General features: G+C 34.7%; 1 long non-coding RNA gene across 7 annotated transcripts in view; it reads left to right on the top strand.

The window, feature by feature from the left end:
- Positions 1-15,859, top strand: part of LOC144305908 (uncharacterized) — a 108,085-nt gene extending 92,226 nt beyond the window's left edge. For 3 of the 7 annotated variants that reach the window (XR_013372934.1, XR_013372935.1, XR_013372938.1), the window contains one exon: positions 15,720-15,855. This is a non-coding gene — a long non-coding RNA (uncharacterized LOC144305908). Of the gene's footprint in view, positions 1-15,719 lie in introns of all 7 variants that reach the window. The other 4 variants (XR_013372937.1, XR_013372939.1, XR_013372932.1 and 1 more) reach the window with 4 other exon arrangements.
- Positions 15,860-16,744: the final 885 nt, after the last annotated feature.

The following is a 16,744-nucleotide window of genomic DNA, read 5'->3' as shown; positions in this document are numbered from 1 at the left end:
GGCTTATGAATAAAGACAGCTCGGAGATGATGATTTTCTCAAAAGAAGGCTGTACAGATGGCACTAAAAAACTGAGTTTCTGAAGACATAAAAATCAGGGCTGAGCCCATATTCAGCATGAAAATTCTTCGGTATGAAAATAAGAAAAAATAATTTATTATGAGTCTCAATTTCTTCATACGTTAAATGGAGATTCACCAAAATATTTCCTGAATGTCTACCATGGGTTAGATACTGTTCTGGTCTCTTGGTAAATATCTTTTGAACACAGGTAACAAATACACCCCTCATGGAGTTTACTTTCTGATGTGAGAAATAAAGTAAATATGGGTTAAATAATAAAGAATAAAGTATATTTAAAATGATTAAATGTAATGGAGGAAGAAAGATACGTGTTAGGGAAAGACTAGGATAAGAAGGATTGAGGGTGCTTGGTGGGGGTGTTGCAAATACTAATGGGATGACCATGTCATCAAGCCAGTTGAATAAAGACTTGAAGAAAGTGAAGGACTTAACTCTATCAGCAAGGTGGAGCAGGAAGGTCTGCACTGAAGGCAAGCAACAGAGTTTGACATAATGGCCCAGAAGATGCCAATTTTTCCAGAATATTTTTATTTTTAAAAATATCAGTTATTTAAAAAGTAATTTTCCTTTTGGGAGGATGCTTCTACTGTGCTGGTGCTCTAAGCTCAAAACAATCTAACTACTACTTTTTTCCCCAGATACCCTTAGACTTAACAGTTGCCATTCATTCATACATTCTTTTCTCTCTACTATAAGCAATCCCTGCCCAGCAAAGGTAAAGTATCAAAAATAGTGCCTTCTTGACTAGGCTCCATGTCAAATGCTTTCTGCTTTCTATTTCATTAAGTCTTTTTTTTTTTTTTTTTGAGATTTTATTCATTTATTCATGAGACACACACAGACAGAGAAAGAGAGAGGCAGAGACACAGGCAGAGGGAGAAGCAGAGGGAGAAGCAGGCTCCATACAGGGATCCTGACACGGGACTTGATCCCGTGTCTCCAGGATCATGCCCTGGGCCGAAGGCAGGTGCCAAACCTCTAAGCCTCCCAGGGATCCCCGAATGAAGTCTTTCTTGATTTTCAAACTACATATCACTTTTTTTGTTGTTAACCCACCATTTAATCATTAATTCCACATACAACATTAGGGAAACACCTGCTATGTAACTAAGTATATGCTGTTTATTGAAGAGACAAACATGAGTAAAAAGAGTACTTAACCTATTAGTACTATTAAATAAATTAAATATTTTTTAAAAATATTTTTAAAAAAGTCGTAGGGGAAAAAAGAGAGCGGGAGGCAGACCAAGAAACAGTCTCTTAACTATAGAGAACAAACTGGTGGTTACCAGGAGGGAAGTGGACGGGGTTGGGGTAGGTTAAACAGGTGCTGGGGATTAAGGAGGGCACAGTTGTGATGAACATTGTATGGAAGTGTTGAATCACTAAATTGTACACCTGGAACTAACATTACATTGTATGTTAACTAACTGGAATTTAAATAAAAACTTTAAAAGTATGCTTCCTTTTGCTCCAACGATTTCAATGCTATAGATTTTCCCTACACACATGAACTATCCATGTTCACTGCAGCAATAATACGTGTCTCTCTCCTAGAAAAGTTAGCAATATGTAAGCTTAATTAAAATTACTGTTTAATTAGTGTAATACTCTCTAATGTAAATATGTCATTTCCACATGTTAATATAAAATGTAATTTTATCTTAAATAACAATTCACCTAATACTCTGTACAGATTCTTCGTACCATTTTTGCCAACAAAGTCTGTTTTCCGCATGTTTATGTGTGTGTGTGTGTGTGTACAGGTATTGTTAAATATTTGTTCATTATAGAATACACACCAAACCGTCTATTTGTGGTTAGCTCTGGGGAGTGGGATTCCCAGGGATGATGGAAATATACTTTCATTTAATATCATAACATTTTTCACCGTGAATTATTTTATTTACATTCATCATTATGTAACGAATCCTGCTCTGCAAAAGTATAAACAATATAAAACAGTACAGAAAGGATAAGCTGTTTGACTTTAGCATTTAGGAGATCTATTTTAAGTTGTCCTAGCTTATCATTCAGTAAAATACATATGCAAAACAATATTCCCAGGTCAAAAAAGAGTCAACCTACTAAATTTTAGAATTGTCATGTCATATAATAAAGTATTTTTAATTGAAAAATTCTCTACTTCCGTGTGAAATTCTAGAATAGCTACTCTTCTCCCTTCACAGTTTCCTTTTTCTATCTTTATAAAGTCCAAGCCAGGTAGAAATGTTCGAAGGAAAGACTAAGCCTTGATGTCATTTCAGAGTTGACGATCAACCATCAGAGCATCAGATTTCACAGGGGCTAGAATTCCCTACAGCATTTGGCTCAAGCTAAAGGGCCTTTTCTATTTCTGATAATATCAAAATGCACACTACTCGCCTACTTTAAACCAGACTTATCTATGTGAACTTACACCTTGGCAGCCAGCTCTAGACATTTCTCCACTCACCAATGGCTAAAATTCAAACTGCCAAGGAGAATCTCTCATTGTACTCTGACACACAACATGTTGACTTTTCTGCTTCACTAGTAAATGAAAATGAAATTACCCAGAGGGTTTCCCAGTCCGAATGCCATTCTGTCATTCTTGACACTAGAAATTCTGTCTTCTTGCTGCAAAGTATGGTAGGGATATTCTGTGTGAATTCCTAGGAGCCTGCAAGATGGTTCAAAATGGGAACCAGAAAATCCTCACCTTGTTTAAGGATTAAAATCATTTAGAAGATGAGGAACTTTAAATAATTCTATATTTTCAAATTTCAAATATGTGCAAATGAAAAAATCATGACATTGCAGTTATCAGGTAATTATTCCGTGTAATTTAAGGGGAAAAAAAATGTTGAGGTCGGTCAAAATCCCAGCTGATAATTCCTTTTCTTCTTAGAAATTGGTTAGATCTCTTGACAAAGCACCAAAACAGTTCAGATTTCTTCCATCTCATACAAGTAGACAATGTATGAACACTATGTATTTATATCTTAAAATCATTTACTTAATATCCAGTTAAGATATTAGAAAGTATTATCTACAAGAGTAAGACGTATAAGCGTACCACTAAATAGTGACTATAATTCATAAAGTTCTGTGAGTCATTTTAAGTGCTCTATGCGTTACCTCAGGCTCTCCTAATTTAATCCTCAAAGCATCTCTATATGTGTAGCATCTCTATTTTGAACTTGTGGTACAGAGAGTTTCAATGATTTGCCCCAAATCATGCAGCTTAGATACTGGAAGCAGAACCTTAACCCAAGGGGTCTGATTCCAGAACCCAACTCTTCATGTCAAAGTGCCCCAAATATGCAAAGTGCTGTCATTGGTGTTCTTGAGGTGAAGCCACCGGTACAAAGGAACTTAAGAGCTCCAATGGACTGTCCATGGAAGTGAAAACACCTGGAGGCGATATTGCAGAGGCCTGGTTTTTACTGAAGAGTTCTGCAAGGATCCTCAGATAACTGCTTGCGATCCAAGTGAGTTCTATCCTTACATCTAAGGAAGGATATTGTCTCCTCTAAGTTTGGGGCTTTATAATAACAATATAACATGGAATTACAGTACAATGGGTTTCTACCAACTTGCTAAGTGAAATAGCTAGTAAAATGTCAGGATTCCCCTTTTCCATGTTCTACATATTGAACAATCATTATAGTAACCAACTGCATAATGCACATTTTTTTTTTCAATTCACTAACAAAATACATCATGAAGAATAGCTACACAGCAGCTGGTAATTCTATATCTGAAATATGTGTAATATTCTTGGATCAAGTACTTAGGGAATTCTCATGGTCTGAAGCACAAAAACTTAGAATCAACCATTAGATTTTTAAACTACTTTAAAATGATCCACCTATAACCAACAGCTGATTCCCAAGGTGCCTGCCAATTTCAATGAAAACTTTCATCAACAGCCTGCCTTGCCTTGTAAGCCTATTGCTTTTATATTCAAATCTTCAGCAGAAAAAGTCATTTGAGAGCTCAGGGCTAAAATGGGTGTGTTTTGTAACTAAGCTGGGAGATTGATGGTCATCCTAGCCCCCAATCTTGCATTTGTTTCCTCTAAGAAGTCTCCTTATATCTCTAAATCACTCCAATTATCTTATATCTCGTATCTTCTCTCCCATTCTTTCCTATTTCTTGTTCCAGCTCTAACAACTAGCCTTCCTGCCTCTTTTCCTCTTTTTGCTTATTCCCAACCCCTTGCTTTCGTTGTCACTGTCATAATGGTTTTCATTCTTACTGCTATAAATTCAAGTAGCACTCAAAAGTTCTTAAGTCATCTCCTCATTGCAAACTGAACAGTAGATTCCAAAAATCTTAAGCAATATATGATTTTATTGATCATTCTCTTCTTGAACAATTCCTTCATTGGCTTCCAGGAAACTACACAATTCTGATTATCCTTTATCTCTGATAATTGTCCTCAATTTCTCATGTTGTTTCCCTTTTCTTCAACTGCTCTGTAAACATTGCTGACATCTAAGTTTCCTTTATTTCTTAAGGAAATTAATTATTTCTTGCATTCCATGGTTTTAATTCATACCTGTATGTCAATGCCTGAGAAAGACTTTTATGGACTGTCTCCCCAGAAATCCAGACCATACCCCCCCCTGCTTCCTATATATCTCACTTGGATCTCCTACCTTCATCTTAAATGCAGCATACCTGAAATTAAAATCCAACACCAAATCTCTATTACCTTCATCACTCATGCTCCCTTTCACAAGCCTGCTGCTTTGCCTGCTTTGCCCATTTCAGTTAATGACATTACTATTCACCCAGCCACTCAGGCTAGAAATTATAAAGTCAGGTTTGATTTTACATTCTCGATACCCTTCCTCACCAATTAGACTTCCAATCAGTCTAAATATTTTTACTCTTGTACTCAGGAGAAAAAATGTTTGTCTTTCTATTGATATTTTACTCTCTCCAAATAAAGTGAAACAATGTCCTAATAATTACTACATTATTACTGCATTGTATTACTACCAAGAGAGGTAGTGCATTCCCAAATTATTAATACTCTGTATCTTGAATATTTTGATGATGCCTCCTCATCTATAAAACCAAGTCTAAAGTCTAGACGTTTTGAGGCACTGCATTCAAAATGATTAATAATCTGGTTCCATGTGCATTTAGTTTTATCTACTGTAATTCTCTCTCACATGTTTTTAACTGAAGCTTTTTTTACTTTGAGACAACTGTAGATTCACAAGCAGTTATAAGAAAAAATACAGAGATCATCTCTACTCTTTATCCAGATTTCCTCAATGGAAGTTTCTTGCAAACTATAGCACCACATCACAAGCAGGGTATTAATATTGATATGTTCACCGCACAGGATGCTTCCATTGACACAAGGATCTCTCATGTTGCCTTTCTGTAGCCTCACACAGGTCGCTCGCATCCCCATAATCTCCTTAACCCTAGCAGCCAACTATTCTGTTCTCCATTTCTATAGTGTTGTCATTTCAAGAATGTTGTATAAATGGAGTCATACAGTATAGAACCTTTTGGGATTTGCTTTGTGCATTTGGCATAATTCTTGGGAGATTCATTCAAGTCGCTGTATGTATATATAAACTACTCTCTTTTATTGTTGAGCAGTATCCTATGGTAGGGATGTACCACAGTTGGATTTGTTATTCACCCGCTGAGAAACATCTGGGTAGTTTCGAGATTTTTAGCTATTCCAAATAAAGCTGCTATAAACATTCATGTACAGATTTCTGCATGAACATGAGTCTTCATTTTTCTGAGATAAAAGCCTAGTGGTGCAATGGCAGGTTTGTATGTTAGTTGCAGTTCCAGAGTGGATGTACCGTCTTACATTCCCACTAGCAATGCATGGGTGATCTAGTTTCTCTGCAAGACAACCACCATTTGGTGTTGTCATTATTTTCTACGTTAACCATTCTACTTAAACCTTTCTACGTTAACCATTTAACCATGTGTAGTGATATCTCATTGTGTTTTTAATATTCCTTTCCCTAATGGCTAATGATGGACATCTTTTCATAATGATGGACATCTTTTCATGTGCTTGTCATTTATATATCTTCTTCAGTGAAATCTCTATGACTTTTGCCCATGTTTAATTAGATTGTTTTTTTTATTACTGCATTCTCAGATTTTTTTTTTCAGATTTAAAAAATATTTTCTAGATACTAGTTCTGTGTCATAATTAAGCTTTGTAAATATTTTCTCTCAGTCAGTTATTTGTCCTTACATGCTCTTAACAGAATCTCTCACAAAGTAAATTTTTAAAATTTTGATAATTTCATTTTTTTTCCTTTTGTGAATTTGCTTTGACTTTAAGCCTAAGAACTCTTTGCCTTGCCCCAGATCCAGATTTTTCCCTATATTATTTTTCTAAAACTTTTATGGTTTTGCATTTTACATTTAAGTCTGTGATTCATGTTAATTTATATAGGGTGTGAGACTTAGACTGAAGTTTATTTTTCTGTCTACTGACGTCCAATCTTTCCTCCACTGAATTGTCTTTCATCTTTGTCAAAAATCAGTAGAGTATATTTGTGTGAATCTAATTCTAGTTTTTCTATTGTTTCACTGATCTTCGTATCTAGAAGTCTTGAAGACAAGATTTCTTGGTTGTTAGTTTCTTCAGCTCTAAATAAGAGATATATGTGGCAAAACAAAAAATGAAAAACAAAACAAACAAACAAAAAAACTCAAGGAACTTACCATTATATCATTGCTTCAGGACTGATGTTCCCAGCCAGTTGGCCTTCTTCTCTACATCTTTGAAAGTTTTCTTAGATTCAATTAATATATAATGCCCAGGAGTTTTAGTTGTACTTAGTGGAAGGAATACTTTTTCATATGTTTTATACTTTATCTTTACTCAAACACTATAGTTCTCTTACACTTCCTGCTTCTGTCTGTTTCCATGAACATCAATCAATTTTCTTCTTCCAATTAAATTCATTTTATAGATTATATATATAACACTCAAATTAAGTCATGCAGTTAGGATTAGACACACTAGAAATTCAAACACAGAATTATAGGACTATTAACGGATTTTTCCGCCATTACAAGCTCACACCCCATGTTTGCAACAGAGACTCTAGGTCTTACATAATGCTTCGAATAAATTTCAGAGTACACACGTATGACTGAGACTTCCCCAGCTGAGAGCTTTGAGCCCTTAGGTAAGTCATTAGTCATTTAAATTCTCTGAATCTGTTTCCTCCTCTATAAAATAATAATAGGGATAATGATATATATTTTGCAGGTTTGTCTTATGAGTAGTAATAATAAACATAAATCACATATTATAATGCCTACCCCAGAGGCGTTATTCAGTAGAGGGTAGTTAGAGGTAGTTATTATGGAGATAGTTATAGAGGTAGTTATTCAGGTCTTTACACTCTGCTACTACCTGCATAGTGTAAAGAATAAAATGTATATATATAATGGGAAATATTAAAAATACAAGACACCTAAGCACTTAATAAGGAGCCTGTGCCATTTCTAGACACTCAAAATTGTTTCCCAGTTCTAAAATATTCAGCCAAGAGCATGAGCCTGAGCAGATTATTTATACATCTATTACTGATGCATTATGATTATTTATGTGTTCACTTCCCTCATTATGTTACACACTTATCACAGAATAGAATAATTCCTTGACTATCTGTGAATATCCCTCAGGATCTTACAGATGGAAGATGACTAATTAATAATTATCATGTTAAATTGAATTGATATTTTGACCATCTACTCTTCATCTTCACACTTTATAAAATTACAACCTGACACTACACTGACTAAGATATTGAATACATTTGAGATCAAGAGCAAGTGCTGAAAATATATACCCTGCCCTAGTCTAAAATCCCTGATTAAAACTCTGAGCACAAACTAATTTAATAGTACAATTAGTCCTGGAAGTGATTAACTATTTATAAACAACACTAATGTTGCCAGATCCCTTACAAATATTAATCTTTGGGATTTGGAAGCAAGATGTTTGAATTCTTGAAATTACTGAGAATTCCTGAAATTAAATATATATATTTCAGTGTTTGATTATTTGCTACAGGATCTAGCAATATGTATAATTCTTGTATCCTATAGCAAATAATGAAACACTGAAAAATACCAGAGAACACTATTGGCTATTATTTGAAAAATATAGCATTAGGACCTACTAATGAGTTCAACAGTGCTATGCAGAATCAATTATGTATTAAATTGCTAAATGTTTATTTTGCTTCCAAACGTATTTTTTGGAATAGCCTCATGTGATCTATGTGAAATATATTATGCTATGTAAATACACTAAAATGTACACATGAACTAATTAATATTTATTTTCTTTCCAAGATTGACTTAGCATTATCAGCTGATAGACCTCAGAACACACACTTATAACATGGCAAGAGCTACAAACAAGATTGACTGATGAGAATAGATCTTGACTAAATCTCACATTCTTGGAATTGTTGATTTTACCCTGTGACTGCATGTTGACATTCTCTGATCTTATTTTTAACTTGACTTCCATTAATTCCTTTTAACCAGTAACTTTTTAAAAAAAGATTTTATTTATTTACCAATGAGAGACACAGAAAGAGAGGCAGAGACAGAGGCAGAGGGAGAAGCAGGCTCCATGCAAGGAGCCCGATGTGGGACTCAATCCCCGGACCTGGTATTAGGCCCTGAGCCAAAGGCAGATGCTCAACTGCTGAGCCACCCAGGTGTCCCTAACCAGTAACATTTTTATGTTGATTGTTCAGATTTACACTCCACAAGAAGATTATAATACGTTCTCTTTTTTTCTGATTTCTTGACTGATTGAGATTTATAAAGGTATATACATTTTCCAAGTGATGCCAATAAAATATTTCCTAATAAAAACACTAAACAACTATCTGGGGACCACATTCAATATTTTTCCACTTATGCAACATAATTTAGATATGCCATAAGTTTTCTTTCACAAAGTGTTATAAATTACTATTTTGAAAAAATAGTAATTATTTTCATAAATGTGGACACCCTTATTGACATATCTCAAAATATGCATTCATTTAGGACCTAAAGATGAGTAGTAATTATTTTATTCATTCATTCATTCATTCATTCATTCATTCATTCATTCATTAAAAATATACTAGGGGCAAAAGCAAAACACACACACACACACACACACACACATACTAGGGGCACATGGGTGGCTCAGTCAATTAAGCATTTGATTCTTGATTTTGATTCAGGTCATGATCTCAGGGTCATGGAATCAAGCCCTATGTCAGGCACTATACTCAGTGGAGAGTCTGCTTGTCCCTTTCCCTCTGCTCCTCCCCCCATGCTTGCTTTCTCTCTGTCTCAAACAAATAAATAAAATCTTGAAAAAATATATACCAGTTAATAATGAGATTTTGTAGATTTTTTTTCCGTGTCTTACTTTAAAGAAAAATAACTTGCACTCATACAATACTGGGTTATAAGAAAAGTATGAACTTTTGAAGTAGGATAGTTAACTATTGCCTCCTATAAATGGTCTTAAGTAAGTCACCTAACATTTGCTAGATTTCAATTTTTCTCAACTGTAAATGAGGCATTGGAATGAGTTTTAAACTATGTCCTGTTTTAAAATCATTTGAGTTAATAAATTCATTAGTGATTAAAAATAAATGATTAGGCATTTAAGTATTATAAAATACTTATGAAGTATTCACTTTTCGAATTTCTACTTCATGTCAACATACATATCTTTTAGGATATGAGACAAGCTACTTAAGGCAGAGTATATAAAACATATATGCTAAATTCCATATGGAATCCTTCAAGATTCATAATTTTAAAAAATATTTATTTATTTACTTATTTTAGAGAAAGTGTTTGCAGGGAATGAGGCAGAAGGAGAAGGGGTTAGAGAATCTTAAGCAGAGCAGACTTCCCTGCTGAGCACAGAGCCCGATGTGGAGCTCAAACTCATGACCCTAATATCAAGACCTGAGCCAAAATCAAGAGTCAGATGTTTAGCCTTCTGAGCTACCCAGGCACCCCTCAAGCTTAATACTTCTTTTTTTTTTTTTTTTTGAATTTTTATTTATTTATGATAGTCACAGAGAGAGAAAGAGAGAGAGAGGCAGAGACACAGGCAGAGGGAGAAGCAGGCTCCATGCACCGAGAGCCCGATGTGGGATTCGATCCCGGGTCTCCAGGATCACACCCTGGGCCAGAGGCAGGCGCTAACCTGCACCGCCACCCAGGGATCCCAAGCTTAATACTTCTAATAAAAAATTATGACAGCATCCAAGACACTAATTACAGAAAAAATAATGACTTATGGATCAGTAGGTAGAAGATCTGGGGGGTAAACCACTGATTCCTCAAAACTTATTGTCATACAATATCTGAAAATCCATATTCCTAATGAAAATAACAGGACTAACACAAGATAAAGCCCAATGAATATGTACAAGAAACATGAACATAATCAATTAATGGTCTTATGAAATTATATGCCTAAATGTTAATGGGATGTTAAGTGAATACGCTGAGGAAAAACAGGGTTGCTCAGAAAAGACCTCACAGAGGAGGTGATATCCAATCAGTGCTTAAAGGCAGTAAATGTCATGAATGTGTAGAGAAGTAGCTACTACAGGCAAAGAAATATACATGCATGGAAGCGTTAAACCCTGGCTGGAACAGAGTATCTCAGCAAGGTTTTGTTTGTTTGTTTTTTAATAAACCCAGTTAGAGTCTATACTGAGTGCAGATGATGACATTGAAATGCATCCAGGTAGGTTAAATATAGGCTCCATAATCATCATTATCCTTCAATAACTTTTAAGAATGCAGAGCAAGTGGTATTAAAAGTCAAATTATGTGGATTGGAGATGAGATTTTAAAATATGAAAGTTCTTGAGAAAGAAATCAAATACAAAGTACCTACTAGGGATCCCTGGGTGGCACAGCGGTTTGGCGCCTGCCTTTGGCCCAGGGCGCGATCCTGGAGACCTGGGATCGAATCCCACAACGGGCTCCCGGTGCATGGAGCCTGCTTCTCCCTCTGCCTGTGTCTCTGCCTCTCTCTCTCTCTCTCTGTGACTATCATAAAAAAAATAATAATAAATTTTAAAAAATTAAAAAAAAAAACAAAAAAACAAAGTACCTACTAAATATGACCAATAATTGGTAACTGCATCTATTCTCTAAAAGTAATTTTTGTGAAAAGTATAATTAGTTAAAAATAAGTTCTTAAATAAAACTAACTGTTTTTTTTTCATATACAATTCATTCAAGCATCATATGGGAGAGATGGGGGGAAGCCAAACGCTTATTTTCCTCAAAATGATTGAAATGCCCAGGAGTAAATAGATATCAGAAAGAAATTCTATAAACATAGAGCAGCAGTAAGAGCAGATGCTACTATTGCATCAGAAATAAACATAAAATATTTCTTTTCTCTTTTCTAATCATGTCATGAAAAACAACAGGCATGTAAATATGCAACTTGCTGGTATACTTATTTTAAACTGGAATTTGTTTAATTGCTTATAACTCAAGTTTTTCACTCTCCCAGCACAAATGGTAGGACTTTTATTACACCTCTTTGGCAATGAACTGGTTATGTATGAGAAATCACACCATCAAGCACTATTAACGATTTTTCTTTTTCTTTTCAATTTATCATTTTATTAGTAGCCTCAATTTAATGACGAGGAGCACCACTGATTTACTCTATAAGCTTTAATCAGAATGCAAGTATAAAAAATGCTTAATGTGCTAATTTTTATACCATTACCCAGAATGCTTTGTCAGCTCTCAACTACATCTTATTATGGTTAGCATCTATGTTATTGCTAAATAACAGTGTCTTTTAGTCTGTAAAGAGCACTTTGGAAATTAAGAAACCAGAGGCACAAAGGACATTTTGAGGATTTAAACATCTTTATAGAAAAGAAAGTCTGTCTTGTTGGAAGCCTAGAGAGAGGAAATATGATCATGATTAAAAGGGAATTTTGCTTTCTTTCAGTAGTACCGAAAGCTATATAGTTCAAGAGAAGTTATGTGTAGTGTGAGGAATTAAGAAGAGAAGGTAAATATTTTACTTGAAATAATGTGGAAATTGTCTCCTATGAAATTCTCTCATCTTACCTTATACAATATAATAGCTTGACTGAGTTACGCTGACATAGTGTGTTTACATATTCATCCAGAATCACAGTTCAAGGAGAGCTCTGTAACTTTTAGAGGACACAGATGTGTGTTGCTTACTCTCATTTCATCAGTTCTCTATAGCTTTGGTACCTGAGTCTAGCCAGGTCGTGTGTTTTCATAAAAAACAAAACCAAGACAAACAAACAAACAAAAAATACAGAGACTTTTTTTACACTTATGCTGTTCTAAAACAAATAGTTACGATCACACAAATAAAGCAAATAATTATATGGTTTAATTTCTGTAGTCAAGAAATTTTAAAACTAGGCAGTTCAACACATACAAAGTATTATTTGAACTAATATGTCTCAAATGAGGAGGAAGTTATGAGATACCCCGGTGAAGGTGTTTTGTTTGGTTGGCTGGACTGGTGGTTTGGTTGTAGGAGAAAGAGGATCATTTACTAAGAATTTTAACTTTTTCAAGAAAAGGAATTAGGGAATTCTGAAAGAAACGACAGCTGCCCATTTTCCAGGGAAGACAAGTAACACTTGGGAGTGAGAGAAAGGGCTAATCAACTTGTTTTTGTTGACAATCTTAAAGGAGAACCTGTAAGACTTCTGGGAAGGAGAGGAGGTCGAAGAAAACACCAGGAGGTAGGAAAACTCTAAAGTCTACTCTCTGTACAGGTTGAAGTAAAGACTGTTCATGTAGGTGCTGAGGCAAAAGAGAGTGAGAGAGAAAGAGAGAGAAACAAGTCCAGAAATACATGCTAGAATGAATAATCTCAACCAAGATAAACTGCTATAGGATTTTCCCTGGAAGTCACAAGAGGAGACAGGAAATTTCGATGATCAGTCTTCCCAATCACTCAAAAAAGGATGGTAGGGGAATTAGAAGCCCTGACTTATGGGGACAGACTGGAGCACTGAGCACCTGAGCTGTATGGAGAGGAGACTACACATATTTGGTAAGGGCAGCGGAGCTTTGAAAGGGACTTGCATGTGAGGGAGAGCATTCAACCCAAGACTTGCATGACGAAGAGATTTTTCTTGATGTACAGGATTTAAATGGACAGAGTGACAGTTCACATCCTAGCAGAAGTGCCCTACAACTTTGACAGTCACAATCATTACAACCCCAATCACCAAACCTCCTGAGAGAATTGCATTATCAAATCATCTTAGGAGACTTTTTCCTCCTCTATGGGAACTTTAGGTATGTTAAACTTGGCAGAAAATGGATGTGGAAGTGATTCTCAGATTCCTACCATATATGTCTCTTAACTGTACCCAGTCTAACTTTCCAAGCAGTCAATTTCTTTTTTCTAATACAACAACCACAAGCAGGTGCTGATAAAATATATTTATTGTATTTTTCTAGTTTATGGGTTCACTGTACCATCTTTCACTAATTAATTCACATATTAACATAGACTCACCAAATCCTCAGCCCCCAATCCATAGCAGTCATGTGCACTGTGTGTTAGAATAACAGATGAAAGGGCATGATTACTTGTAATGCGTGGAGTGAGATTGCCCAAGAAGGAGTGGAGACAGGGCTTTAGAGATTATATTGAAGGGGGGCTAACAACACCAGAGGCTCTAATACTACTTCTTTCACTGTGTTTTGATAATGTGATCTCAGGTCTTAAGTGCAAATAGCTGAAAATCATGGGCCATGTTGATGCCTGTCATAAGCGTTCAACATGATGGCAAACCTCACTCTACTTCTTAAGTTAAAGAATCTTAGTATTAGTCCAGAGATATATCAAAATAACTTACTTTTATCATGTAAAAATAGGTCAAACATTTAGGTACACTCTCTGAAATTTTTGGTATGGTCATTGGTAAAATTAGAAGAGTAAGAAAATTTACTAAGAGCATCTAATCAGTATGTAAATATAAACATAATGTTGAATTTGCATAAAGTCAAAAATTGTCCAATTTTGCAAAAGTCCCCAAAACTGCCTTGTTGAAAATAGGATACAGAGAAAGAATACACATCAACGATCCTAGAAGTAGGAAGTTTACCAAAGAATTACTCAAATTGTTGCTATAACAAAGTTAGCAATGCTAAACTCAAGCAAAGAAGTAGACAATGTTACTATTGATGATTTCAACTGAATATGTTAAACGTGACTCTTTTTAAATGAATCATATTTAATTTTCACAGTGCAGTTCATGAAAATCACCTCTCCACAGTTCAAGTACATATTAATCAGAACTTCTTGTAGATCCTAAAGGAAATTTAGAATGTGTGCAAAATGCACACTGTCTGTAATAAGTGTGTAATAAAATAAAATAACTAGTATGGAACACTACAAAATTAAAACACAAAGCAACTTCTTTCTCAGTGCACTTCTTAAAGTATATATTTTAATCATTAACCAAATTTACCATATTTTATCTTTGCAACTGTCATGTGTTTAGAATATGTCAAAAACTGATTTGAGATCTGTGATATAAGGTGTTACCATAGTAGCTCAAAGTAGCAGCTAACATTTTTTACGTTGTTCCTATGCATTACAATGCCACCTGGTTAAACATTTTACATGTGTTATGCATCGCACCCTCAGAGCAACTCCATGAGCCAGGTACAAAACTCATTATAAGAATAATTAAATGAGTTTTAAGAGATTAAGAAACTGTTTAAAAAGACTTAGCTGGAAAGTATCACAGCCTTGATTGAAATTTAGTCCTCTATGAACCTAAATCTCATTTTCTTTGACACTAAGAGTATAAACAGGCTTTTACTTCATTAGTTTAAAATAATAACCTAGAAAAAATTCCAATAATTTAAAAATAATAATGTGCATTATGTATTTATATGTGTGCATATTAACTATTATACGTGTATATAGGTGTATACATGTGTTCTTTAATCTTTCTCTAGGTTATTTGGCATTAATGCAATTGTCTCAAGTAAATTTCCACTTACCTTTCAGGTCTTGGTGCCCCATATTCTGAACACAATTTCACAGTTCTTAAGAAATGGCTATTTAAAAAAGAAAGAAAAAGAAATGGCTATTTTGATCATAGTAGAAACTTAAAACTGAAGTCTGGGTTTATATACAGTGCGGTAACTACATGTCTCATCTTGTCAAAACAATATATGTTCCGTGGCAATATAAAAAAAAGCAACATATTTTAATCATGTCAGTATATTAAGGTCTCCTGTATGTCTGTATAATTCTTTTTTTTGAAATTTTTTTGTCTGTATAATTCTGATGTGCACAAGTGTTTAGATTCTCTAAAAGAAAAATAGGAATCTTGTCTCTTCTTACTTACAACTGAAAATAGTTCTACTTCAATTTCTTATACTGTGACTTTTGTATTAGAAATGTAGTGAAAGTTATGGAAATGATTGTCCTTCTTACATGAAAGGCAAGTTCCTCATCTATAAAATGGGTATCATCTCTGTCTTTCATAAGACAATTTATGTGCATTCTTATTCCTTTACTTATATTTCTTTCTTTTTGGTCATTACAGGAATCCAACAAATTCACATCTATTAATTGCTCACTTTGCCACATATATACATATGTGCTCGTAGGAACTTCGAGAAGGAGCATTGAAATCTAAAGTTATTGTTGTAAGACTTAATTCAAGCTTTGTGGTACAGTCATCTGAGAAATACTGTGGAAATAAGTAAATTTGTCTGTCTAATTCTAGACTAGTAAGATACTGTAAGTGTAAACACAAAAGACTTTATGATAAAAAAGATAAAAATAAAAAATTCTATCCTTTTACTGAAGTATTTTAATACAATATAATTGTGACCCAAAAATGACATGACATTAAAACCACTAAGAAAATTACAAGCAAAGCACTAAGAAATTAGAGATCACTCAAATATAACTTTTGAAACCTGACTGGGTATTGCAAAATTGACATGCAAGTTACTATCAGTCAGACAGATTTTTCCAATGGTCTGGCTCTACCGTTCCCTCTATCCAGAATTTTCTGTGATTACAGGCTCTGCCTTCTGTTTGCCATTCCACAGTAAGTAATCGACACTTTGGAAAGTATTTTGAGTCACATAGCATAAACTCAGAGAAAAGTGAAGTTTGGATACCAGAATGAAGAGGAGCTAGACAGCACCATTAAGAAAATTGACATTGGATTCTTTTTCCATAATTCATGTTTGCAATCAATCAGTTCCAGCTCAGATTGAAGCAATGTACCTTCTTTATCTCCTTTCTCTCCAGACTAGGGAAGAGGAGAGTCTTTCACTAAGAATTTAGTCGAGTACTTGCAAATGGAAGTAGGAAACATTAGTCAGATCTTGGTATAGTCAAAGCAGGGGTGAGTAAGATCATATGGATTAACATAGACCCAAATCTTTTCCTAAGCAAAAGTCCAAAAAGCACAATTTGAAAGTAAGGTGATGCTCTGCCAAATGATGACATACTAACTCCATTGAAGAAAGAGAGTCTGGAAAGTTGTGGGGGTAATTAGGAAAATAGTTCTCTCATTCTGAGGGAGATTAGATGATACTCTGTCTAGGAATTAAT

Source organism: Canis aureus, chromosome 36 (assembly GCF_053574225.1).
Source record: "Canis aureus isolate CA01 chromosome 36, VMU_Caureus_v.1.0, whole genome shotgun sequence".
In the NCBI taxonomy this organism is placed as follows: Eukaryota; Metazoa; Chordata; class Mammalia; order Carnivora; family Canidae; genus Canis; species Canis aureus.
This window is presented reverse-complemented; position numbering and strand designations above follow the sequence as displayed.